At 39.7% G+C, this 26,651-nt stretch overlaps 1 long non-coding RNA gene and 1 other non-coding gene across 2 annotated transcripts in view; one reads left to right on the forward strand and one right to left on the reverse strand.

The window, feature by feature from the left end:
• LOC119804619 overlaps positions 1-26,651 on the forward strand; it is a 110,719-nt gene that overhangs the window by 66,869 nt on the left and 17,199 nt on the right. The gene's annotated exons all lie outside the window — the stretch shown is intronic.
• Positions 7,395-7,500, reverse strand: LOC119805614. Its single transcript, XR_005283933.1, has one exon. It is a non-coding gene; the product is annotated as a U6 spliceosomal RNA (small nuclear RNA).

Raw genomic sequence — 26,651 nt, forward strand, 5'->3', positions numbered from 1 at the left:
TGTCTGGGCGCCATTCGGTAGTGGTGAGGCAAGCAGGCTTGTTTTTCATCCTGCCCAGATCCCACATGGCTAGCTTTACACGCGAAATAACAACACACAAGCTATATTCATTTAAACACTGCCTGGCCCATTAGTTTCAGCCTCTTACTCACATTTTGACTAACCCATATCTGATAATCTGTGTAACACCACGAGTGGTGTCTTACTGGGAAAATTCTAGTGTACGTCCATCTTGGGCCAGAGCTTCATTGCATCTGACTCACTTCCCTTCTTCCCAGCATTCTGTTCTGTCTACTCCACCCACCTATGTTCTAATCTATTAGGCCAAGCAGTTTCTTTATTAATTAACCAATGAAATCATCAGATAGACGACACACCTACATCACAAATGCCTTTGTAGTTTGAGCATCTTTTGGGTATATGCCCTACAGTGGTATTGCTGGATCCTGAGGTGGGTTGATTCCCATTTTTCTGAGAAACCACCATACTGATTTCCAAAGTGGTTGTATAAGTTTGCATTTCTGCCAGCAATGGATGAGTGTTCCCCCTTACTCCGAATCCTCTCCAGCATAAGCTATCATTGGTGTTTTTGATCTTAGCCATTCTGACAGGTGTAAGATGGTATCTCAGAGTTGTTTTGATTTGCATTTCCCTGATGGCTAAGGATGTTGAACATTTCCTTAAGTGTCATTCAACCATTTGAGATTCTTCTGTTTAGAATTATCTGTTTAGTTTCACATCACTTACTCTAGGTACACATTGTGCCATTTAACTCTGTGTCCCCAGAGAGATATGGATCTAGTTTCATTCTTTACATGGAAATATCCTGTTTTTGAGCACCAATTGTTGGAGATTCTCTTTCTTTCTTTCTTTCTTTCTTTCTTTCTTTCTTTCTTTCTTTCTTTCTTTCTTTCTTTCTCTCTAGAGTAGACGTATGAGCTAGAGAGGGGGGAGGGGAGGCTTTCGGAGGGAGGGAGGGCGGGAGAGGAAGGTGGGGAGGAGGGAGGACAGGACAACCCAACCCGAAACCGCACCTATAATTCCCGTCTCCCTCCCTCCCTCCCTCCCTCCCTCCCTTCCTTCCTTCCTTCCTTCCTTCCTTCCTTCCTTCCTTCCTTCCTTCCTTCCTCCTAAGGCAGAGTTTAATGGAGCCTAGGCTAGCCTACAATTTGAACTCCTCATGTAGTCTAAGAACTTCTTATCTTCCTGCCTCCACATTCCAGAGTATTTAGATTATGGGTATGTGGCACTATAATGTTTATTCAGTACAGAAGTTGGAATCGATGGCTTCATGCACAGTAGGTATCTACCAACTGAGTTGCATCTCTAAATCTAAAACTGTATTTTTTAAGCATGGTAGGGGAGTTTTGAGGCACAGCTCCAAATATTACTTTGTCTTATTTGGGTAAATTAGAATACTGAAACAGTGCTGAACAAAAATGATGGTAACATCCTTTAATTTTAATATTTTTATATTTTAATATTAAGGACTTTATATTTTTACAATTTAGTGTAATGTTTGCTGTTGAGTTTTCCTAAGCAATTTAATTTTATTTCATTGTTAAATTTTAATCTTTATAACTGTAAGTATTACAATGGGTGCTGCATTTAACTGCCTTTTCTATGTCTACTGACATAATCATATGTATTTACACCTTTGATTGTTTCATATGAATTATGTTGATAGACTTCCTAATGTTTAATCATTTTTGCATTTCTGAAATAAAGTTTACTTGGTCATGATGTGCTATTCTTTGCCACACTGCTAGATTTGCTTTGTTATTATTTTATTTGAAAATTTTCATGTGTATATTTGGTACAGACATCATATTTTAATACATCATATTTAACACACTACATAAGAAACATAAGCTCTTTTCATCTTTTTCTGTGGTCTGAGGACCCATCAGGAGGTAAATACAGAATTGGAGAGAGTCTGGAAATCTTTACAGTAATTTGATAACTGTAATGACACCCAGATATTGATCAATGAACACATCAGTGAATAGCGCTTTCTTTCCTAATTATTTCCTGTGTCTCTATGCGAAATTTGTTCTGATCATGCTTAATGAAAATAACTTTATTTTGATGATCTCAAAAACTTAGAATCAGAAGAAAACTAGACACACAGTATTGTGAACGGGACTAAAAGGCTCTTTACTCATTTTTCCATTGGCATACAGAGAATGGTTTTCATTGTCACATATTCATGTGAAGACAGCAATATGTGATGATGCATGAAGTCAGTGTGCATCTTACTTCTTAAAGAGGAGGCCACGGCATTGGAGAGCTCCCCAAGCAGTGAGCTGTTCAATGTTCCCTTCCCATGACTTAAGTTTTGCTCCTATACTTCACTGGGCTTCCTGTTGAGAAGGTACTCAGTGTACAAGCTGTGTGCATTGTATTAAGTGTTTCTCTTTCTCCAAGGCCTTGCCATCATTTTTTTGTCATTTGTTTTGATAATCACCATTCCAGTTGGGATGGCTAAGAATGTTAAATAATTTTTCGAGCTTTTATTTGCCCACTTATTGTTTAGATGATGTAATTTTTCTGTATTTTTATTTTTGCATTTTTATATACTAGATATTAATCCTGTGTGATAAATAAATGGCAAAGATTTTTCCATTCAGTAACTAATTTCTTCACTCTAGTGATTGTTCTCTCTCTCTCTCTCTCTCTCTCTCTCTCTGTCTCTCTCTCTGTCTCTCTCTCTCTCTTTCTCTCTCTCTCTTCTCATTTTGAGACAAGGTTTCTCCGTGTAACCATTATTCTGGATGGTGTCCTGGATGGTGATTGTTTTCTTTGCTATGAAGACATATTTTAATTCCATGCAACTCCTTCTGTAAGTTATCCCACTATGCTATTCAAATCCTTTCCAGAAAGTCCTTGCCTATGCATATATCTTGAAATTTTTTTTACCAGTGTTTTACTCATGTGTTTAAAGTTTCATGTCTTAAAATAAGGGTTTGGCCCATTTTGAATTGATTTTTGTGCATGGTGAGAGATATGGATCTAGTTTCATTCTTTTATATGTTGCCATCCACTTGTTCTAGCTCTGTTGATTAAGAAGTCTGTCCTTTTTGCTGGTGTATGTTAGTAGTTTTATTTATTTGTTTGTTTATTTGTTTAATTTTTGAGACATGATCTTATGTAGGCCAGGCTGGCCTTGAGCTTGTTATAAGCCTAGCTTTGGACTTCTGATCCTCCTGCCTCTACCTCAGAGATGCTGCCGTTACAGACATGTGCCACCACAACAGATCTGGAAGTATGTTTTTGACACCATGGTTGAAAATTAGGGTGTCTATAGCTGTGTGGGTTGATTTCCAGGCCTCTATTTATTGGTATACATGTCTATTTTGTGGCAGTATCACAAACTTGCTGTTAGTGTGGTTGTGTAGTATAATCTGAGATCAGCTATTGTGTTATCTCCAACGGTACTTTTTATGCTAAAGGTTGCTTTGCTATTCATGTTTTTTTGTGTTTCTATATGAATTTTAAGGCTATTTTTTGTTATTCTCTGAAGAATTTCATTGGAAGTTTGATGGGAATTCTGTCAAATCTATAGATTATTTTTCATAATATAGTCATTTTCAGTATTAATTCTGCCAATCCATGAGGCTAGGTCTTTGCAGCTTCTATTTTCTTCTTCAATTTCTTTCTCCTGTGCCTTTCAAAAAATTAAAAATAATTTAATTTTTAATGTGTATGGTGTTTTGCTTTCATATATGTTTGTGGACTACATGCATGCCTAGGTGTGGTGATATTTTGTTTGTGCTCTAACAAATAAAGCTTGCCTAAAGGTCAGAGGGTAGAGCTAGCCACTAGCTAACATAGAGGTTTGCAGGTCTGTACAGACAAACAGGAAATGATATGGCCAGGAAGAGAGAGGAATATAAGGTGGGAGGAGACAGGAGCTTGGCCCCTTTTCAGCTGAGAAGCTGGTGAGGTAAGAGTTGGCTGTGGCTTGCTCCTTTGTCTCTCTGGTCTTTCAGCATTTACTCCGATGTCTGGCTCCAGGTTTTTATTAAGGCCAATTAGAACTCATACAATACCTTGTGTCTGTAGGGGACAGAGAAGGTGTAGGATCCCCTGGAACTGGATCTGGAATTACAGTCAGTTTTGAGTTGGGTACTAATTGAACCTAGGTCCTCTGGAAGAGCAGCTACTGCTCTGAACCACTAAACCATCTTCCAGCCCCTTTTCTCGTGTGTCGTAAAGTTTTCATTGTAGAGATTGCCCATCTCTTTAGGTTATTTTTGTCTTGCTTTTATGTCTGTCGACCATGTGCATGGAGTGCCTGCAGAGTCCATAAGAGGGCAGCAGATATCCTGGGACTAGAGTTATAGACAGTTGTGAGCTGCCATATGGGTACTGGGAATTGAACTGTGTCCTCTGAAAGAGTAGCCAGTGTTCTTAACTGCTGAGCCATCTCTCCAGTATAAATGTATTTTTTGCTCCTTATGTATAAATGTATTTTTAAAAAAGATATTGTGAATGAAAATTTCCCCCTGATTTGTTGTTTGCTTGAGTCAGAGTGTCACGTAGCTCAGGCTGTCCTCAAATTTGCTGTGTAGTGAAGGTGGCCTTGAAACCTTGATTTTCTGTGCTTCTGCTGGGATCACAGGCATGAGCCATCACTCCCAATTTTTTTTCTGATTTCTTTTTTTGGCAAGTTTTTTTTGCTGGTATATAGGGAGGTTGGGGATTTTGTCTATTGATTTTGTATCCCACATTATTGAAAATAAGTATCATGTGTAAGTTTTCTGGTAGAATCTTTATGGTGTTTCAAATAAAGAATCACGTGTGGAACTAAGGATTGTTGTAAGAGTCTGCTTGTTTGTTCCTGGCTGCTCAACCCTGAAATAACCACACAGAAACTGTATTATTTGCAATACTATTTGGCCAATAGTTTAATCGTATTTATAGGTAACTCATATCTTAAATTAACCCATTTCCACTAATCTGTGTATTGCCACGAGGCTGTGGCTTACCAGGTAAAGTTCCAGCATCTGTCTCCGTTGGGGCTACATGGCTTCTCCCTGACTCAGCCTTCTTTCTCCCAGCATTCAGTTCAGTTTTTTCCTGCCTAGCTCTATTCTGCTAAGCCACTGGCCAAAACAGTTTCTTTATTCATTAACCAATAAAAGCAACACATATACAGAAGAACTTCTTACATCAAAGGATACTTAGGCTTCTTCCTTTCCTATTTGTATCCCTTCTTTTTTGGGGGCGCGGGGTTCGAGACAGGGTTTCTCTGTAGCTTTGGAGCCAGTCCTGGAACTACCTCTTGCAGACCATGCTCGAACTCACAGAGATCCACCTGCCTCTGCCTCCCGAGTGCTGGGATTAAAGGTGTGCACCACCACTGCCCGGTTTTGTATCCCTTCTTTTCCTTTCTCTTCTCCTATTATTCTAGCTGACATTTTACTTAATATATTGAAAAGGAAATTGGGCAGCCTTGCCTCTTTTTTAATTTTAGAGTATATGGTTTAGTTTTCCTCCATGTAGTATAGTGTGGCTCTAGGTTTGCCATATATAGCCTTCATTATGTTCATATATATTCTTTTCATTCCTAGTTCCTTCAGAGTTTTTATCATGAAGGACAGAATGTTGAACTTTGTCACAGACTTTATAGCTTTTGAGATGATCATGGGATTTCTGACCTTATGTTTATTTAGATGTTGTTATTAACCAACTTTGCATGCCTGGTATGAAACTAACTTGACCATGGTGTACCATCTTCTTAAGGTGTTTTTAAATTTGATTTGCAATATTTTTTGGAGAGATTTGGTTCCTGTATTCTTCAGGGATATTCATCTACTCTTTTCTTTTGTGTGTTCTAATCTGGTGTTGCTATCAGGGTAATACTGACTTTGTAGAATGAGTGGTATATTTTCTTTCCTTTCTATTTTGGGGACATTTTGTGGCATATTGGTGTCAGCCCTTCTTTAAAAGATTGAGAGAATTTGACAATGAATTGATCCAGTTGAAGGTTTTGTTTACTGGGGGACTTTAAAATTTTTTTATACTATTGGATCATATCTTTTGCATTTATTATCACTTGAGTCTTGACTTTCAAAATAATTTTTATAACATTTCAATGATCAGTTAATTGGAAGCTCAATTTATTTGAAAACTGAAAGAAATTTATGCCCAGAAATATTGCAAGTATTGTTGTCTTGATCCACTATATTTTATATCTTGTGGTTTCAAAATGTATTACACTATCTTTGAGATAATTTTACAAGGACTTTAAATTTTTTGAAAGTCTATTTAAAATATCTAATTTTCTCCTTCAACACCTCCCATGTTCACTCCCTCCAACCCTACTCATATCTCCCTTCACTCCTTTTCCAATTCATAGAATCCTATTCCTTGATTACTGCTATTATACACATATAAATACACAAACAGATAATAAAATGTGAGGTGTCCTTTTAGTGTTGCTTATGTTTGTATGTTTTCAGGGCTGACCACTTGGTACTGGACACTCAATTAGGGGATCAACCCTTGGAAAGACTAATAGTCCCTCTCTCAGCAGTCATTAGTTGCTTGTAGTTCTTTTGCTAAGAGTTGGATCCCATGAGATACACAGTGAGACCCTGTTTCCAAAAGCAACAAAAAGAACTTTCTTAATTGCATCCCAAAGGTTCCTGTAAATGGTACTTTCATTTGAGTCTAGGAGTTTTTAAAATTTCTTCTTGACTTCTTCAGTGACCCACTGCTGATTCAAGAATGTATTCAAGTCTTCAAGTATTTCTCTAGTTTCTGTACTGTTTTGTAGCTGGAGGTTTCTCATCCCACCTGGGCCCACAGCTGCTTTTAAAATAACCACTCAGAGGCTTAATATTAATTACATACTGTTTGGCCTATTAGCTCAGGCTTATTATTAACTAGTTCTTACAACTTAAATTAACCCGTTTATATTATTATATAGTTACCATGAGGCTCATGGCTTATACCTCACATCTTGCTTCTCTGGTGACTGCTTGTGTCCCGACTCCACCTTCTTTCTCCCCCCCCCTGCTTGAATTTTTCTGACTAGCTATATTATCCCCTGCCATAGGTCAAAGCAGCTTATTTATTAACCAATGGTAATAAAACATATTCACAGCACACAGAAAGTCATACCACATCACTGTTTTTTGCTATTTATTTCTAGTTTTTTTTCACCATGCTCTGATAAAACAGAATAAATTATTTTAGTTCTTTTGTATTTGTTAAAAGTTGTATTGCGGCATATAATGTGAGTTCATTTTAGAGGCGATTTCATGACCTGTTCAGAAGAATATGTGTTCTCTATTTATTGTATATATCTGTTAAGTTCATGTGAACTATGCTATAGTTTAACTCAGAAGCTTCTTTTTTTACTGGTAGTTTGAGTGATATATCTAAAATATATGAAGCACTTCTTAGATTTGTATGTCATATTTTTGCACTGAGGCCATGCTAATATCCGTATTACTCCAATTTTTGTGTATGTGTAGCTAAAGAGAACACTCTATTTGTTTTTTTATTGAGAATCATTTTATATTTTATCCACACATACCACCTAATTTGAGACTAAAATGTGTTACTTCTCTAATTTTTGTCACTTCTATACTATTTTAGATATAAATGACAACAGTGACAAATGGAAGTTTATGACTATTATATTTTGGTGAATATTTTGATGGCAGTGGAATTCAGAAACACTAATTCTGTTTGTTTAAATACAAATTTCAACACTTCATTCAAGCAGGAGAGCAGTCCTAACTCCAGAAGTCTTAGAATATTAAATCCTAAGTCAAATGTGAATGTTCCATCCTCTCATACACCCATCTTCATTCTTCCCACATCCAGCCTCCTAATATCCATCCCCAGCTTTTTTTCTTCTTCTCCCTACAAATACAGATACATTGAGTTGTTGTGGGAAGTCCTTCTGTATATGTGTTGCTTTTATTGGTTAACGAGTGGCCAACATCAAGTTTTATAAATAGTCAATGGATAATTTTTGAAGATTCATTTGGGTCCTGGAGAGATGGCCAAGTGTTTAAAATCACTTGCTCCTGATGTCTGGCCCCCAACTGACAGCTCACAACTGTCTGCAATTCCAGTTCCAGGGGGTCTGATGCCCTCTTCTGGCCTCTGTGGGCACCTGCACCCATGTGCCACACACATCTATACACACAGTGACCCTGTGGCAGGGAAGGAGGAGAAAGAGACAGATACATATAAGTACACATTAATAAAAACAGTAATAATAAATCTTTTAAAATAAATGCAAATAAAATTAAACAAAGAAAAAGTCTCTCTAATTTTGTTCACCACCCCACAGATTTAGTATGTACGCCTCAAAGACAAACCTGTACAGTGTGATTCTTGAGGTTATATTCAGTACATGAGTGTGTACTTTACAATAAAACTTCTCATCATACAGGTCTTTCATTCACTGTAACAAGAATTTCTTCTGGTTTCTCTACCCTGAGGGTGTATTTTACAGGATCACTTCTGATCTTGCTGTCTTACTTTGACTAAAACAGGGCCTGAGGTAAGTATCTGAGAGCAAAAGTTTTCTCTCGTACTGTAATCCCAGGGAGCGATGGAGGGAAGTTAGACTTGGGAAAAAAGAAAACAATACAACTTCTGTTAATGAGTAGGTTAGTGCTTTGGGCAAATGCTGTTCAGCTCCACCAGGATCTCAGGAAGACTAAATAGAAAGAACATGCCTTAGAGTCTTCCACCTAAGAAACAAGAAAGCGAAAGTAGTTTCCTTTCATTCACGCTGTTACTTGTTTTGTTGTTGGTTATGGGGGCAGGCAGTGTTTGAGACAGGGCTTTTCTGTATAACAGCTGCAGCTGTCCTGGAACTCACTGTAGACCAGGGTGGTTTGAATTCAAAATCTTCCTGCTTCTCCCTCCCAAGCGATGGGATTAAAGGCACGGACCACCACCGCCAGGCTCACGCCATTATGTTCTGATATGAAATGTCCTTCATAGGCACACATGTTGAAGGCTTGGTTCACAGTGGGTGGTGTGACTATGGAAAGCTCTGGAAATGCTATCAGGCAGAGGCTGGCCAGAGCAGGTGACTCACTAAAGGTGCATTTTAGGAGGGTATATCTTGTCCCTGGTTCCTTCCTCTCCTTTTCTGTTTGGTTACTGTGAGGTGACCAGTGTTAACCTCCCCTGACCTTCCCACCCTAATGCTCTGCTCACCACAACCCATAAAGAAGGGAAACACACAACTGTGGACTGGAGCCTCTGAAAGCATGAAGCAAAATACAGGTTTCCTGCTTTTAGGTTTGTTCAGCCAGGTACTTTGTCATGGCATCCCTTTTATCTATCTATCTATCTATCTATCTATCTATCTATCTATCTATCTATCTATCTATTTATTTTTGATACAGGGTTTCTCACTGTAGCCCTGGCTGTCCTGGAACTAGCTCTGTAGACAGGGTAGCCTCGAACTCACAGAGCTCTGCCTTCCTCTGCCTCCCAAGTGCTTGGATTGAAAACATATGGCATTACTGCCCCGTCCAATTATTTTTTTTTAACTATAAAGCACCATCCTCATTGATTAAGGGATGCTCCTGGTTCCCATAACTCCTTGACACATCTTTATTCCATCTTACAGTTTGGTTAAATACTTCTGTGGACAGGAGGTTCTTAGGCAGAGAGGCAGGGGTACTTGCAGTAAGAAACTGTATAGTAGAGAACAATGGATTGCTGCAGCACACAGGGAGAAGCAACGGCAGAGGGCTGCCTTCAGTCGTATGAGAGAGAATGAACATTTCCTTGATATGTTGTCTCCCTCCCTTTCTGGTTGAGGTGGAGTAATAGGTGACTGGTCAATGGTTGGCAAAACGCATCGAGATGGAATGTTTCCTCCTTAGAGATCACATATTTCCTCTTTAGATTTGGAGATAGTAGGTTTGATAGTGAAGTCCATAAAACCTGTACCTGGTAGAGAACTTCCTCCCATATGAATGGGAGCAAGGCAGAAGGGGAGAAAGAAAAATTCCATTTCCTACATATAGACCTTGAGTGCCTATGGTTGAGTCTCAGTAATATTCTCTCACAGCTCCTGGTGCCTCTACCTTACTGCTCGGAGATGCTTTTGTCTGTAAGTACAGAATACCTAAGTACAGTGGCATAAGAATAAGGATTTGTGTGGTTATTTTCTCACCGACAGGAAGGCTGAAGGACACGAGCTGCTGGCACTTGCTTAACAGCTCAGCAAGGTCAGGGATGATGGCTTTGCAGCCTTCTTGGCCTTTCTCTCAATGTCACTAGGTCCACATTCAAGGCAATGATAAGGGAGAGGAGAAAGAGTTCCTGGATAAGGAAAGCAAACATGTATCCAAAAAAGCCGTGCGTTAGTTTCTTCCAGTTAATTATCAGTATATCACAAATTTAGTGGCTTCAAGAAATACAAATGTAACATCAATATCTGTTGTTTGGGACATCAGAAGTCCAAAGTGGGATCACTAAGCTAAAATCCCTGTCACTAAGACCAAGTTCCTTCTGGAAACTGTAGGAAAGGAAATGTCTCTTTGTTTTGAAAGTCATATTCTTGGCTGATAGTTCCTTTTTATCTTTACTGCCAATGACTGACTACACCACTCTGATACTTCTCTCTCTCTCTCTCTCTCTCTCTCTCTCTCTCTCTCTCTCTCTCTCTCTCTCTCTCTCTCTCTCTCTCTCTCTCTCTGTGTGTGTGTGTGTGTGTGTGTGTGTTACAGAGACTGGAACTCAGTGCTTCATGCACATTCTTTACTACTGAGGCTCTGAGACCCTCACTGCCTTTTCTGCGAGCATGCATTCTTTCCTGACTCTGCAGCCCTCCATCTTCCACATTTAAGGACCCTGGTATTCTTCTTTCATTGTATTTGCAACCGTAGTTTTCCTTTGCCATGAAATGTAATTTATTCACAGATTTTTAGGATAAGGATGTGGGAATTTAGTGGGGGACATACATTATATCACCTATTACAACCCACTAAGATCTCATTAGCCAATAGTCAAATTAGAAAGAACCCAGGCAAAATAGGATTGGGAGGGTGCATTGACTCAGCCTAACAATGTCTGTTAACCTTGATGTAATTCTCTCAGCTTGTCATTTTTTTGTGTATGGTTTTATCCCCTAGTTATATAGTCCATGAGAAAAGGAATCATGTCTTATTTACCATTGTTTTCAACATGTGACCTAGTACTTAGCACACAGCACATTTTAGTGCACACAGGCATGCATGATAAAGTACACATGCCCACAAAATGTGCATCCTCATTAAGAACATTTGGAGTCAGGCAAGTATTGAGCCAGGCATTGTGGCTCACACCTTTAGTCCCAGGACTCAGAAGGCAGAAGCAAGCGGATCTCTGTGAATTCAAGGCCAGTCTGCTCTACGGAGCGAGTTCTAGGACAACCAGGGCTACACAGAGAGCCATGTCTTGAACAAAACAACAATAAAAACCAAACCAAACCAAAAACCAACAAAAGAAATGGAAACAATTTAACTCTTCATATGGAGTAAATGGATAAACAACTGATTTTTTTGCAAATGAATCCATGTACATTTTATACAATGGAATACCTTGCAGCCTTTATAAATGGTGAGGCAGCTCTTAAGTGTAATCACATGAATATCCATGATTTATCATCAAGGGACACTGCAAGTTGCAGAACAACGTGTGTTGTGTGTCCTTATTTATGTTGTAGAAAATAAATTGCTATTTATTGTCCCGGGGGGAAAAAGGAACACAAAGATACCAACTTCTTGGTTTGGAAACCTAGGTGCGGTAGCACCACCTGTGATCCCAGCAATCAGGAAGCAAAAACAGGATAACCCAGATTTCAAGGCTAACCTTACTAGGTAGCTAGTTCAAGGAAAGCCTGTCTCCAAAAGAAGCATAAAAACAAAAAATAATTTTTGGAACAGCCAGATGGCTCAGCAGGTAAAGGTACTCCACCAAATCTGACCGCCTGAGTTCAGTCCATGGGATCCACGTGGTGAATGCAGACAGCCAACTTTCAAACATTGTCCCGTGATGCCTACAACATATTCATATACACTCTTCATCCTCCGAAATAAGCACATGTAAAAGAAGAAAGAACCTAATTCTTGGTTTTGAAGTATTCCAGAAACGCATATCATATTCTTCTCATGTCTTTGCAGTGACTTTTCTTCCTTTCTGTAATGCTTTTCCATCAATGTATTAAGATTTTAATGTATCCTTTAGAAAAAGACAAGATCTCCTGAGTAAATTGGAAGCATGGGGACCTTAGGGGAGGGCTGAAGGGGAGAGGAGAGAGGCAGGGAGGGGACCAGGAAAAAATATAGAGCTCAATAAAAATCAATTTAAAAAAGAAAAAATATTAATGTATCTCCAACACAGAAAAAAATAGAGGAAATATTACTATAAATCGCCATAATTGGTAGTGATGTTCTCTGTTCATTAAGGTCATTAAGGTCTCTGTGTAATGTCTTCATTGACTGACATAGCAGGCGCTGTCATTCTCTCATCCTGATGCTCCACTCTATTTTCATGAAATTCCGTGTCCGTTTGTCCCATCCCTTGAGGCTGTGGATCTAGGTAGTCCATTCAACCTGGTGATTGTGATCTGGGCCCGTTTCTAACGTGTAGTTAGAGCAGTAGTTCTCAAAACATGGTCTCCAGGCCAACAGCATCAGCATCATCTGGGAACTTGTTAGAAATGCAAATTATCTAAGCCCCACCCAGAACAACTAAGCTTAAAGCCTTGGGAATTGGGCCCAGCAGGCAGTGTTTAACAAGCCCTCCAGGGGATTGTGATACCTTGTGTTTTTTTTTTTTTTTTTTTTTTTTTTTGTCAGCACTTCTCTAGTTTTCTTCTTAGGTATCTTTCCCAAGAGTGAATAAGGCAATTGTCTCACCTATTCTCTCCTCCATGATGCACCTTTTCTTCTGTAAGATTTATTTTTCTTTATGTATGTGTAAACTCCGGCGTGTATGTGAGTGCCTGAAGCCAAGAGATGAGTCATATCCCCTGGAGCTGGAGTTACAGGCGGTTATGGCTGCTGGGAACTGAACTCAAGACCTTTACAAGAGAGTAGTACAAGCTCTTATTGAGCCTCTCTCCAGCCACCAGGCTTTACCTGTACATGGGTGATTTAGCATTCCCAACAAACCAGCAGGGAGAACAGCACTGAACTCCTGATAAAGTACCAGCGACTGAGGAAATCCAACCAACTGCCTGTGAAAGTTGATTGCGTTGGTGACCTTCCACCTTGGGAGAGAGAGGGACTTGCCCGCAATGCAATCAGCAAACATTTCAAGTTAAGAATTGCTTTGCCTGCTTGTGTTGCCTCTGTCCAACCCTAGAGCTTCCTTTGAAGATTTCACTCTTTTTTTTTCTTTTTTGGTTTTTCAAGACAGGGTTTCTCTGTAGCTTTGGAGCCTGTCCTGGAACTAGCTCTTGTAGATCAGGCTGGTAAGTCTGCTCATTTAGTTGATGCAGCACCTCCGTAGCATTTATTATCAGTCCCTGGGCATGATCTTTAGGCATATCTCTGTTGTGTGACTCTAAAGACTACTTTAATGCTGGCATTGATGCTCTTTGGTTTCCCAGTGTATTCTGCATTTTGCATTCAAGACTTGCAATTTGTCTTCTTGTCTATGCAAGCTTTCCAGGGATATCTGAAAGAGTTGGCCAGAACCGAATCCTTTGCACTCACCATCACCACAAGGACTAGGTGGTCTAGCCACTTGAACTTGCAAAGCTTTGACTTAAAATTGCTTTCGCTTTTAAACCACCATGGGTGATAATTCAAGCAATCACCATCAGTGCATACTACATTATAAGTATCCCCTTTCTCATTAGCAAAGAGGTTCTTGAGGAACGTATTCTTTAGGAAGCATGAGCTGAAACTGCAGAAGCAGTGCAAAGGATTTACTCAAGAGTGAAATCCACGCCGGGCGGCCGTAGTGCACGCCTTTAATACCAGTACCTGGGAGGCAAAGGCAGGCGGATCTCTGTGAGTTTGAGGCCAGCCTGGTCTACACGACAGGCTCCAAAGCTACACAGAGAAACCCTGTCTGGAAAAACAAGCAAAAAACAAACAAACAAACAAACAAACAAGCCAAAAATGAAAAATAACCTCCATAGTACCCTGAACCTTTCTTGCAAATTGAAGTAGCCCTTTGTCCTTTCTAAGGGCACCTATCTAGCTCTTTGTTGAGTTCCACTGGAGTGTTCTTCTTCCAAGAAATGCTGATTCTCCTCAGAACCAACCCTCACCACACCTCATTGCCCCCCTCCCACCAGACTTGTTAGATCGCAAGCCAAGTGTGGCTGTGGCTGTGGCTGTGCATACACGTAATCCCTGTGCTCCTGAGGCAGGAGGATCATGTTATTAAAGGCATCCTTGGCCATATAGTGAAATTTAGGCCAGCTAAATGATATCTTGTCGCCAAATGGAAGCAAAAGAAATACACTTGTTAGATATTACCGAAGTGTAGTGGCTCATGCCCTTAATTCTATAAATTCTATAAATCCCAGTGTTCAGGAGGCTAGAGGCAGAAGGGTTTGAGGTGGGTTACATACGGAGTGGGATTTGTAGAAAATCCCTGCCTGTCTCTAAGAACAAAACAAACAGATCAATTGTTAGATTTCAGCATCTCATCAGTCTCCTAAGGAGAAGGGGGATATGGGCTTCTTATGTACATCTGCTCTGAACCTGCCTTCCCTTTCAACTCTATTCTTGACATGGCTCTCCCTTGAGCAGCCAGTGCCACAGTTGGTATGCATTGTTCTTTTTCTACTAATTACTGCCCGTTAAAAGCTATTTTAAAAAGAATGTAATTTGTGGTGGTGGTGTGTATGTGTGTATGTAAGGGGGCCTGAGGTATCATATCACCAGGCAGCTTTGAACCACCTGACATGGGTGCTGGGAACCAAATTCAGGTTTTCTGGAAGAATAATAAATGTTCTTTATTGGTAAGCCATCTCCTCAGCCTTGAAAACCTCTTTTTAATAAATTCTGACTTTGTTCTTTTTAAAAATCTGTGCTATAGGATGACCAACTACCTTTATTTTCCCAAATCGTAAGGCTTTCCTAGGTTGTGGTATTTTCTGTTTTTATAAATAAAAAATTACTTTATTGTAATGAACTTACAAATAAAAACATACTAATGTAGCCACTCAAAGAAATGCTTGCCCAGTTGATCATCCTCTTAGGAGGCCACTGTATCAAGAAATATATTGGTGATGGGCTAGAGATGTAGCTTACTAGTAGAATACTTGTGTAGAACAAGCAAAGTTTGATCAACACACACACACATACATACCACACACACAGAGACACCCCACCACCATCACAACAACAACAATCAAAACAAAAACCACCAGGAAAGACTAAACATCGGGGTTATGGAAGTAACAAACCACTTTCTTATTGGATGTGAGAACTGTTCTACCTGAGGAACTGGATATCAGTTATTGTAAATCTGACCAAAATCCTGTGACTTGGGGTATCATAGTACATAGGAGAGGACCTGCTGTCATTGTAAAACAATGGTCACAACTGTCAAAATAGCTAAACTATTTAGGTTTAGACCCACAGATTTTTGCTGCTTTAGTCAGAGAATATGGTCGATATTTCCTTTTGCCCTTTAGCTGGAGGTTTGCTATCCTGGTGACTTCCACTATCTGGTTGTCCTCTGACATTGTCCTTGATGGTCCAGGGCCAGAGCAACTAAAAAAGAATCCATAATGTTCCAGTGGATTCATCTGCAACAAAAAAATGCATACCCCTCCCCCATGATAAACATTTTAATTTTGCTGAAATTGCACTGCAACTACCAAGTGCAGCTATTGAGAGCAGGACAGAGTTGGGTAAATTCCTTCCTTTTCCCTGCAATGCCTTAGATTGTCTAGGTTGTAAATTTATCATTTTCATAGGCTTTGCAAAATCCTCATGAGGAAGTGGAGAGGATTCAAGATTAGACTCATTATCAAATTCCTCACCCAGTGCTTCAGGGTCATTTTCAGGTGATGGCATTGGCTCTGTAGATAATGGAGGCTCCAGTAGGGGAGTTTGTCCATGGTTTTTCAGTGGCGTTGTGTTTACTTTTGATTTTGCCGGAATGGGCAACATCTCCTTCTTTGCCTCTTTTACCAGTTTTAAGGGTTAATTATGCAATTTAAATTCATTTAGCTATTTCTTCCTTGTTATTAATAGCCTCCTTATCTTCCTTGAGTATTCCACTCGTAGTCTGAATCAATGCCCCAGTGACCCAAAATTGAATGGTGACATTTTCCTCTTGTTTGTATGCATTTTCAATATTTTTTGAACTCTGTCCAGTACTTCTTCATCTAAAGTTCCTTCTTCTGGAAACAAGGTATTATAATAAACAACTTGCAAGCAATCTAAGAGTTGTGATGTTGATACTCGTGCTCCTTCTTTCTTTAAAACCTGATGCACAGGCTTTACACAAGGCGAAGCCTTCCCTGGTCTCTGCCCCACTGTTCTTGCCACCTCCACTCTCTTATCTCATAGCCTACTTCGGGGCCTTGATTTGGGGGCCATTTGTTTACCACACTAGAAGTGGTGGGACCTGAGTAAAGTGTACAATCGCAAGGGTAAGCCACACATGGAAGACAAGGCACACAAGGCAGACAAGCTGCATGCGGCAAAAAACATTTTTTCCATAGGGGAATATAAACAAATAACAACAGCCAGTTGTAATGAATAATATGAAGCAAACTCACTCCTACCCACTACACCTGGGAGGGGGCATGAAAACACATTCCAAGAACAATTTCATGGATTTGAAGAAACTGAGGTCACAACAGTATTGCCTTATTGGAAGACTTGTCTTGTTCTCTTGGCATTTTCTCACAAGCTCTCAGAATTCTCCTCATACTGTGGGCCATATTCTGATAGGTAGTAGTTAATGAGGAGACTTAAAGCAGGTCAATATGCTGAGCAAAGTAACTGAGTGCTCAGCTGTGGTTGAATCCTCTGTATCACTCTCTTCCCAGCTAAGGAAGGGACATTGTGTAAGAGAGGATGGAAAGGATGGAAGAACTAGTGGATAGGGAGGAGAACTGTGGAATGCTGACTTATGAATCTGACATACGTGTTGTACTGTAGGTGGAGTTTGTTTGTGTCCCTACAGTCAGCTCTGTCCCTTCATCTGGCTCCCAAATAACCACACAGAAACTTAATATTATTTGTAAATGTTCAGCTGATAGCTTAGGCTTATTACTAACTAGCTCTTACAACTTAAATTAACCCATATTTCTCATCAACACTCTGCATGTGGATGTACCTTTTCTCAGCACCTACCTATCCTCTCCCTGCCTACCTGTTTACCAGTCAGCTCTTTTATTAATCCAATCAGAAGATGCCTTGGCAAAGATAAGTCTTCACAGTGTACAGAAAGATTATTCCACCAGGTGGTGGTGGCACACACCTTTAATCCCAGTGCTCAGGAGGTAGGTGGATCTCTGTGAGTTCGAGGCCAGCCTGATCTACAAGAGCTAGTTCCAGAACAGTTAGGGCTGTTACACAGAGAAACCCTACCTTGGAAAACAAAGGGAAAAAATTCCATAACATTGTACACAGCAACTCACTGCAGCTATGTTTACTTGAATAAGACCTGGACGAGATCAAACCAGTCAGAATTCCAACATCTTTTGCAGAGGGGCCCTAAAGACTCCATACTTATCTGAGGAGCTACCAATAGTTAAAGGCCTATGTAACCATGCCCCTTTTTAGAAAAAGAAATGAAATATTCTTTAAAAATTCAACATTGGTAAGAGTAGCATCAGCATTATTGAAAAGCTGCATAAAATACCATCTGTAAGCTGGAGATGATAATGGGAGTTACCTTGGTGAATCTAGGCACTCTGATTTCAATAGAAACCATAGTTCCCTAAAGGATATAGTCTAGGTGATAACACTTAAGTATCAGAACTGAAGTTGACACAATGAACATAATCAAGACCAGTGATAGGGTGAAGACAAGAGTATGTTCACCTCTAAAAACTGTAGTGGTTGACTGTGAAATTTTCAGGAGGATATTTCATGCCATGTAGATGCTGACTTGGCACTTGGCAGACTTCTAGACACTGTTCCCACAACTTCTAGGCCAATTTACTGATGTGGGATCGCTACATGAGGACAGAAACTGAATGTCTTTGAAAAAGAACCCTACTGCTATGCCATCATACACACGTGTGTGCTACAAATCCCGCAGGCCTTCCTCATATTGGGACCTATTGTCATTTAATAGATAAGCATGTCCAAGGAAAAAGAAATACCTCCCTTCTCAGAGTTATCTGATCCTGTCTTTGAATTGATACTGACTTTTCTATATTTTTTCTTATTGCTATTTGTGGCATTTTGATACAAGGTTCTACTATATAGCCCAAGCTGTTCAGGGGCCACTATGTAGCCCAAGTTGAGCTTTATCTTGCCAAAACCCCACCATAGATTACCAACTACTGGGATTATAAACATGTACCAGCATGCCTGTTTCAATGCTAAATCTTGGATACTCAGTATGACCCTTTGGTTTTTTTCAATGAGTGGCATCAACTGAAGTCACCTCCCCAAATCCCTGCCTACATTATACAATTTACAAGGCTGATTGATTGATTACACTTTAATGTTTGTAGGGAGTTGGGGTATTCAAATCTAAGACTTGATCCCCTAAATAGCCACGAGTTACCTACCTATGAGTGTGACCTAACATCCTTGTTACTATTAGGTAAATAGGTTTTGGAGTATGCTATCAGACCTCTTAGTTTCTACCAGTCCAAAGGCTAAGAATATTATCAGATAATGTCTAAGGCCTACATCAGATTACTGTTTTGATAAGATTAACTGGTCTCCCTGATGTTTCCAGCAGTGTATTTGGAAAATGTCTTGAGTTAAGATTTTCTTCGGCATATGACTATAAATCTTCATGAACTATTACCATGATGGAAGATGGTATTTGGTAAAACTTAAGTCTATGTTCCAAGGCCATGGTCACTCTCATATTTGGCTTTAGAATAAACAATCTCATTTTCTTTGTTTGATTTTTGTAATACCCATTAAAACATCTTTATTAAATATTTAAAAATTATTTATCTATTCTTAGTTCTTGTGCATTGGTGTTTTGCCTGCATGTATGTCTTTGCAAGGGTGTCAGATCCCCTGGAACTGGAGTTACAGATAGTTATGAGCTGCCATGCAGGTGCTGGAAATCGAACTGGGGTCCTCTGGAAGAGCAGCCAGTGCTCTTAACTGCTGAGCCATCTCTCCAGTCCCTGTAATAAACAATTTCATATCCCATTTGAATTGAGGGCTGTGATTGTTCTGCTTCTGTAATGGGGACATAGGAAACGAAGCCCTGGCTTTATTATTTTCACTGCCAACTTGCACCCATCTCAACAGAATCACCACACGTTATTTTTCTGACACACTGACCCTTGGAAAGAGGGTTGTATAGAGAAAAATCACCTCTGCAACTTTACCTCACCCTCCTTCCATCCTTGAAACTGAATCAGTACTGAATCCCAGGAACAATCAAAATGAGTAGAGCCACAAACAAGAACTTAAACCACAGAAATATGACTTCAACCACAATCTCTCCCCTTTATCTTGCTTAATCTATGGAAAAAGGTGTAAGATTTTGATGGATGATTATGGATTATTGTTAGTTGATCAGGTGCTTAAGACGGACACTAAAATGAAATCCCACATTAGCTCCAGAATTGAGTATAATAAAGGGTTATTTATTTAGGGGTAGACTCGCAGATCACAGTCCTCTGCTCAAACAGGGAACAGCAACCAAATCCAGCAGCCGGAAGACAGGGCAACCACGCACTTTACATCAGCATTTATAGTGTAAGAGGCCACGCCCAAGTGGGTGGATAACTTAAAGGCTACTGGCTGAAGGATTTCCTACAGCACTTTCCCATTTTGTTTAAAAGAGAGAGTTCTAAGCCTATTATAAAATTATATATATTAAGAACAAATATCAAGTATAAAAATTAGAATTACAACCAGCATAAAAAAATCAAGCAAGAAACATGTGATAAATGTTTCAGTAATTATCTTATCCTAAGGAGTCTAAGTCTTATTTATAAATAACTTGGCCAAGTCATGGGAGGAAAATCACTACAACTATCTAGTCTTCAACCCCATCGAAGATCCGAGAAGAGAAATAATATTACTTGAGTAAGCAGGAAGTGCAATCAAGCAAGTTCTAAAATGTGCCACAAATGACAGAGACTGCTACCTGGGCAATCACCCAAAGTCTCATTTGCAACGTTGGAGCAACCAGCTTTGGCTAAGGCCTAGTGTAACTGACAGACCATTTTCAGAGGGAGGAAAATTTTCAAAACCGTCTTAGCCTGTCTTGGCAAGATTTGACAGTCTTTTTCCTTCTATCCTACTTGTCCTATAAATGTTTTTTTTTATTTAAAGGGGGATATGATATAGAGATGAATATGTGTTGCTTTTATTGGTTAATGAATAAAGAAGCTGCTCTTGGCCAATGGATTAACAGAATATAGCCATGCTGGAAAAGATAGACAGATAGAGTAGGCAGAGTCAGTAGATAGAGTCCCCAGAGGGGAAAGATGCGAGCTGCCAGCTGGAAACTTGCCGATAGGCCATGAGCCTCGAGGTAAAATATAAAATATTGGAAATGAGTTAATTCTAGATGTAAGAGCTAGCTAGCAATACACTTAAGTGACCGGACAGGCAGTGATTTAAATAATATAGTTTCTGTGTGATTATTTCGGGAATCTGGTTGGCCAGGAAATGAACAAACCTCCTCTTACTACAGGTGCTAGTGTTCCTGATCGGAACTGTGATTCCCAAGCTAATGTCTTATTTGTAATTTAGAAACTTATTTCTTTTTTTGAGACAGGATCTCACTATATAACACTAGCTGGTCTAGAGCTCACTATGTAGACCAGGCTGGCTTTGGATTTACAGCTATATACTAAACCATGCCACCTGACTGCTAGGATTGATGGAGTGTGCCACTACACCTAGTCTTAAATATTTTTTATTCATGTGTATATACGTGTGTGTGTGTGTGTGTGTGTGTGTGTGTAGATCCATGTGGATGCCCTTGGCGGCCAAAAGAGAACATTATTATTTGAAGCTGGAGTTACAGATAGTTGTGAGCGCTTCAACTTGTATCCTAGCAACGAAACCCAGGTGTTCTGCAAAAGCAACAATTGTTCTTAAGCACTGAACCATCTCTCTAGCCTCCCAAGGTTATATCTTTACTGAAGAAAATAAGCTCAGCTTTTGGTATATGTTGCCTTAGCAACTATTATTAAAAATGACTTGCCTTCCTGAAGCTATGAAGTAAAGAATAAAAAAAAAAGGTTGGGGCTGGAGAAATGACGCAGAGGTTGAGTATTCACTGCTCTTATAGCATATGGGGCTTCAGTCCCTGGCACCTACTTGGTGGATCACAACCATTTGTCACAGTTTCAAAGGACTGATGTCTTCTTCTGATGTCCACAGCACCAGGAATGCACTCATCTGGTGCATGTACATCTATGGAGGCAAAACACCCATACACATAAGATAAAATCTAAAAAACAATTAAAAAGAAGATAAAAATGTTTACCCTTGTTCTCTAACTTCAGTATTATCTACTGCCATAATCTATTCCAGAAAGAAGCTGGTTATCTTTTTTTTATCCCACAGACACGATGGTGATGTTATTCTAATAATTATACTGAACAGGAAGAAATAGATACTTTATGCATACAGGAAAGAAGATAAGCCCCCATGAAAGGTCAAGTGTCTGTTACATGAATGTTTCTAGATAGTTCAGCCATTTGCAGTATGTGAAGACATGTCCTTTTAAAAACTCCATTCAATGGTTTGGTACTTTGCTTGGTAGATCGCTTGTCTGGCATCACTGAGGCTCTGGATTCAAATCAAAGCACCACAGAAACTCAGCGTGTTGGTGCTCACCTAGAATTCTAGCACTTGGGAGATAAAGACAGTGGCATCAAAAGTTCAGAGTCAATCTCAGTGCCATAGGAAGATTGAGGTCAGCCTGGGAAACATGTGGCCTGTCTCAAGTATGAATAAAGAAATGAATAAACTCCCTAAAGTTGTTTTCTTGTGCATCAACCACTACAAATAAATCCATCTTCAGTAGTCTCTAGGGTTTAGAAGGTAATATATATATATATATATATATATATATATATAAAATATTATATTTAGGTACATTACTTTGACCCACTTATGGGGTAAACCGTTGGACGGCCAGTTTTGAGCGCTATCTGAAGAGATGGCTCAGCAACAAATCTAGACTGCAGTACATACAGTTCTGTTCCTTGGGCCTCATGACTCAGCAAACTCACGCAATTAATATATGAAAATACAAAAAGAGAAAAATACCCTAAAACTCCCAAATCCTCCAAAGTTATGAGTTTGATTATCTACTTTGGAGGAAAAAGAAACAAACTAGCCTGATGTCCCAGCTAGGCTCACACCCCAGCACTTGGGAGGCAGAGAGGTTATCTTTGTGTTCCAGAACAGCCTGAACTACACAGGGAGTCCCAGTACAGCCAGGAATACACAGAGAGACCCAGTACAGCCAGGAATACACAGAGATTCAGCTTAAAAATGAAAGAGGGAGAGAAGGAAGGAAAGGTAGATTACACTTATTCATGTGCAGAGACTAACAAGGTAGCAGCTGAAGAATGGGGGAAAAAACAAGATAGGAATTTGATGATAAGGAGACCCAGTAGAGACACACGTGCACAGACCTCTAGAATGGGCCCCACTGTGAAGATAACATTGTCTCCAAAGCATATCTGCTGTGGAGGAGGTCCCGTGATCTAATGATCTATTTGAAAGAGGTTAGCTGACCTGTTTCCTTAGCTACCCTAGTGCTTGCTCAGGAGGCACAGGAATAAATGCTAGAGACAGTTGAAGTGGGTTCCCTGTGTGGACTCAATAGCAGCTTTTCCCTTACTGGAGCTGATCTGTCCACTGCCACTGTTAATTAGGCAGCCTGCTTATCAGTGGAGAACAAACACAGAAATACCAGAATGGCTCCACTCTTCAGGGGCAGCAGGTAGGCAGTCTCTTAGTGGAAGGCTGGTTATACTAGAACTCGTCCATCATATGATAGGTTCTAAACATCTTCACGGGATTAGAAACATGCTTTGAATGTGCATTTGCTTCCCATGTTAGTAATGCTTGTGCTGGCACCATCCTGCGGACTCACAGGATAGTTTATCCATCACCGTGGCGGTCCTTTCTAATGTTGACATTGTCAATTCATTTTTAGGACGGAGGACACATTGTGATCAGCCAAACCCCATGGAATCTATTGGTTTCTAACAAGCATTCTATCAACCAGGAAAATGTGGCTCAATAGAATGGTGAAATTTCCTGCTGGAAGCAAAGTTATGGCACCAAAACAACAACAAGCAGGGTGTGGGGGCACAAGCCTTTAGTCCCAGCACTTGGGAGGCAGAAACAGGCATGTCTCTGTGAGTTTGAGGCCAGCCTGGTCTACAAAGTGAGTTCTGGGACAGCCAGGGCTACAGAGAGAAACCCTGTCTCGAACTTACCCCTCCCAAAAAAGAATAATGTAACTAGCAAGCTTATAGTATTTTCCTAAAGAACATTGGAAAAACTTTTAATATCTATCATTAATTTTAATTTTTGTTTATGTGCATGCATATGTGCCAAGTGTGCAGGTGCCAACATAACCCAGAACAGGGTATCCAATTCCCTGGAGCTGAAGTCACAGGTGGTTGTGAGCCACCGTATATGAGTCCTGGGAACCAAACGGGACCTCTAGAAGAGCAGCAAGAGCTTTTAACCATTGAACATTCCCTCCAGTTCCCCCTTTAAGTATTTTAAAGCATAGCTAATATAACTCAATATTTCTTTTGTATCCAGAATGTATGAGTCCAAGATTTAAGGGGAAGAATGATCCTTTTCTAACAAGACCAAGTTTTTTTTTATTAAATTCTGCATATCTATCTATCTATCTATCTATCTATCTATCTATCTATCTATCTATCTATCTATCTCTTTGTAGGGGTATGTGTATGTGGTTGCAGGTATCTGAGGTCAGGAGAACATGTCAGATATCCTGGAGTTGGAGTTACAGACAACTGTGAGCCACTAAACTTGGATCCTCTGTAAAAACAATACCTGCTCTTAACCACCGAGCCACGTCTTCAGCCCTACAGAGTTATCCTTCTCAGTAAAGAAATGTTTGCTTTTCAGCTTTACACATAGGTATCAGTGAATTATAAGCTTCTACCAACAAGGGGAAAGATGCTTTTGCTAGGGAAGCATTGGGAATGTAGTGTTTTAGGCACTAGCCCTGATCCCAGACCATTCTATACTTCTCAGGGGGTTGCGTTAACAGGCAGGCAGGAGTCACAGTACTGAGTGTGATAGTTGCAATGGTTAATTTGTGTGTGTGTGTGCGTGCGTGTGTGTGTGTGTTTGTGTGTGTGTGTGTGTGTGTGAGAGAGAGAGAGAGAGAGAGAGAGAGAGAGAGAGAGGGAGGGAGGGAGGGAGGGAGGGAGGGAAGGAGGGAGAGGGAGAGGGAGCGAGGGAGGGAGAGAAGGTCTTATGTAGCCCAGGCTGGCCTTGAAGTCACTGTGTAGTAGAGAAAGAGTTTGAACTCCTGATTCTTGGCTTCTACCTCCCTGAGTGCTAGGATCAGAGGCATATGCCACCATACCCAGTTTGAGCATTGCTGGGGATAGAATCCAGTCCTTTTGAATCCTAGGCACCCATTCTATAAACTGAACTACATCCTTAACCTTGGACCATTTTTTTGATACACTGGAACTCGCTATATACATTAGGTTAGCCTTGAACTCACAGCAATTCTCCTCTTTTAGAGTCCCGTGCTCTAGGATGACAGGTGTAAACCATCATGCCACGCTTTTGTGTTTGGAACTTTTGAAGTTGGATGCTTAGTTTTTTTTTAATTTCCAATGTTATCTTTCAATAATAATGAGGTTAAGCAAAAACATTTATCTTCAAATCCCCCTTTAGCTTTGAGTCTTTCATTAGTTTTTGAGGTATAATTTTTTCAGCAGTCTTGGTGTTATTTTACCTTTTTACTGTGAATTTTCCCTGAGCTATGACTTACTTCAAAGGATGTTTTTAAGTTTCCAAGGATGGGCGTTTTATTTATCATTTTATTATTAGTTTCCAATTTAGTTGCATCAAGGTCAGAAGACTGTGATTTGAAAGAGAGTGGTTATTTGAAATGTGCTGACCCTTGCTTTCTTGTGTCTAGTTTATGGTTTTCATAAATGTTTCCCCTACTGGGCCAACAAAAGATGACATATCGCCTTTGTGTAGATGATAAAAACAAGCTGTTTTTCCAGGTAGATGCAGTACCATGCTTTGTAAGTGATTTGGCAAGCGGAGCATGCAATCAATGTGGCCCCATTTGTTCCTTTGGTTTGGTACTTTTGTAAGTGAACACTTGTGACCTTGTTCATATGTTCTTTCAAAGGATGTTTGTTTTCTAGCTGCTAGGGCTAGTGTTTATAGCTATATCTGCCAGAAAAAGCTTGTCCTAATTTTCTACATCATCATGATTGTTTTTGTCTACTTTCATCTATCTTTTTCTGAGAAAATCTCTTAATATGAAGGTAAGATCTATTTCTCCTTGTAATACTGTTAATTTTTCCTTCACATATTTCAGAGTCGTAACTGAATACAGTTAAGATTAGGATCTTTTATTTTTATAATTAATTGAAATTTTATGAATAGCAACCATTTTTTTATAGACGAATGTAAATTCCCAGGACTTGGGAGGTAGAGGCAGGCAGATCTGTGAGTTCGAGACCAGACATAGTGAGTTTCAGGATAGCCAAGGCTGAATAGGAAGACCCTGTCTCAAACAACAGCAACTAAAGATTCCTGTTTTTTAGACAAATAACTCTCACAAGCAAACAGAATTTACATTTTGAGGAATTCTTTTTTTACAGCATGTGTGGGCAATTTGGGAAGAACAGCGTTAAAACCATGATCTAAGCCGGGTGATGGTGGCGCACGCCTTTAATCCTAGCACTCGGGAGGCAAAGGCAGGTGGATCTCTGTGAGTTCGAGACCAGTCTGGTCTACAAGAGCTAGTTCCAGGATAGGCTCCAAAGCTACAGAGAAACCCTGTCTTGAAAAACAATAAAAAGAAAACAAAAAACAAAACAAAACAAAAAAACCCATGATCTAAACTATTTAAACTACCTCTTTGGGTTTAAAAAGGGCTTATGGTTTAATAATCATTGAATAATTTAAAAATAATCATTCAACAATAATTGAATAATCAGTTATTTAATGCGCTGTGCAATGATGTATACTAAAGCATGACTAAATGCCATGTTTTGTCCAGACATAAAAAGTGGTGATTTTCAGCGGCCTGTCAGTGACGTCCTCTAGACAAAAGCTGCTTGTTGCTCTATTTTTGTGCAGGGTTATATTTTATTGGGATGTTTAAAAAGCAGATAAACAACAGCAAAAAAAAGAATATGCTTTACAATTATTTAGCATCTGATTGTCTGCAGAAAAAGGTTGTTGACCCCTTTTTCTGTGCAAATCCAATTGAAAGAGAATGCTACTGGCATAGCCTCCTGCATATTAAACTAGATGCTGCAGTAATGG

The sequence above is a fragment of the Arvicola amphibius genome, chromosome X (genome assembly GCF_903992535.2).
Source record: "Arvicola amphibius chromosome X, mArvAmp1.2, whole genome shotgun sequence".
In the NCBI taxonomy this organism is placed as follows: Eukaryota; Metazoa; Chordata; class Mammalia; order Rodentia; family Cricetidae; genus Arvicola; species Arvicola amphibius.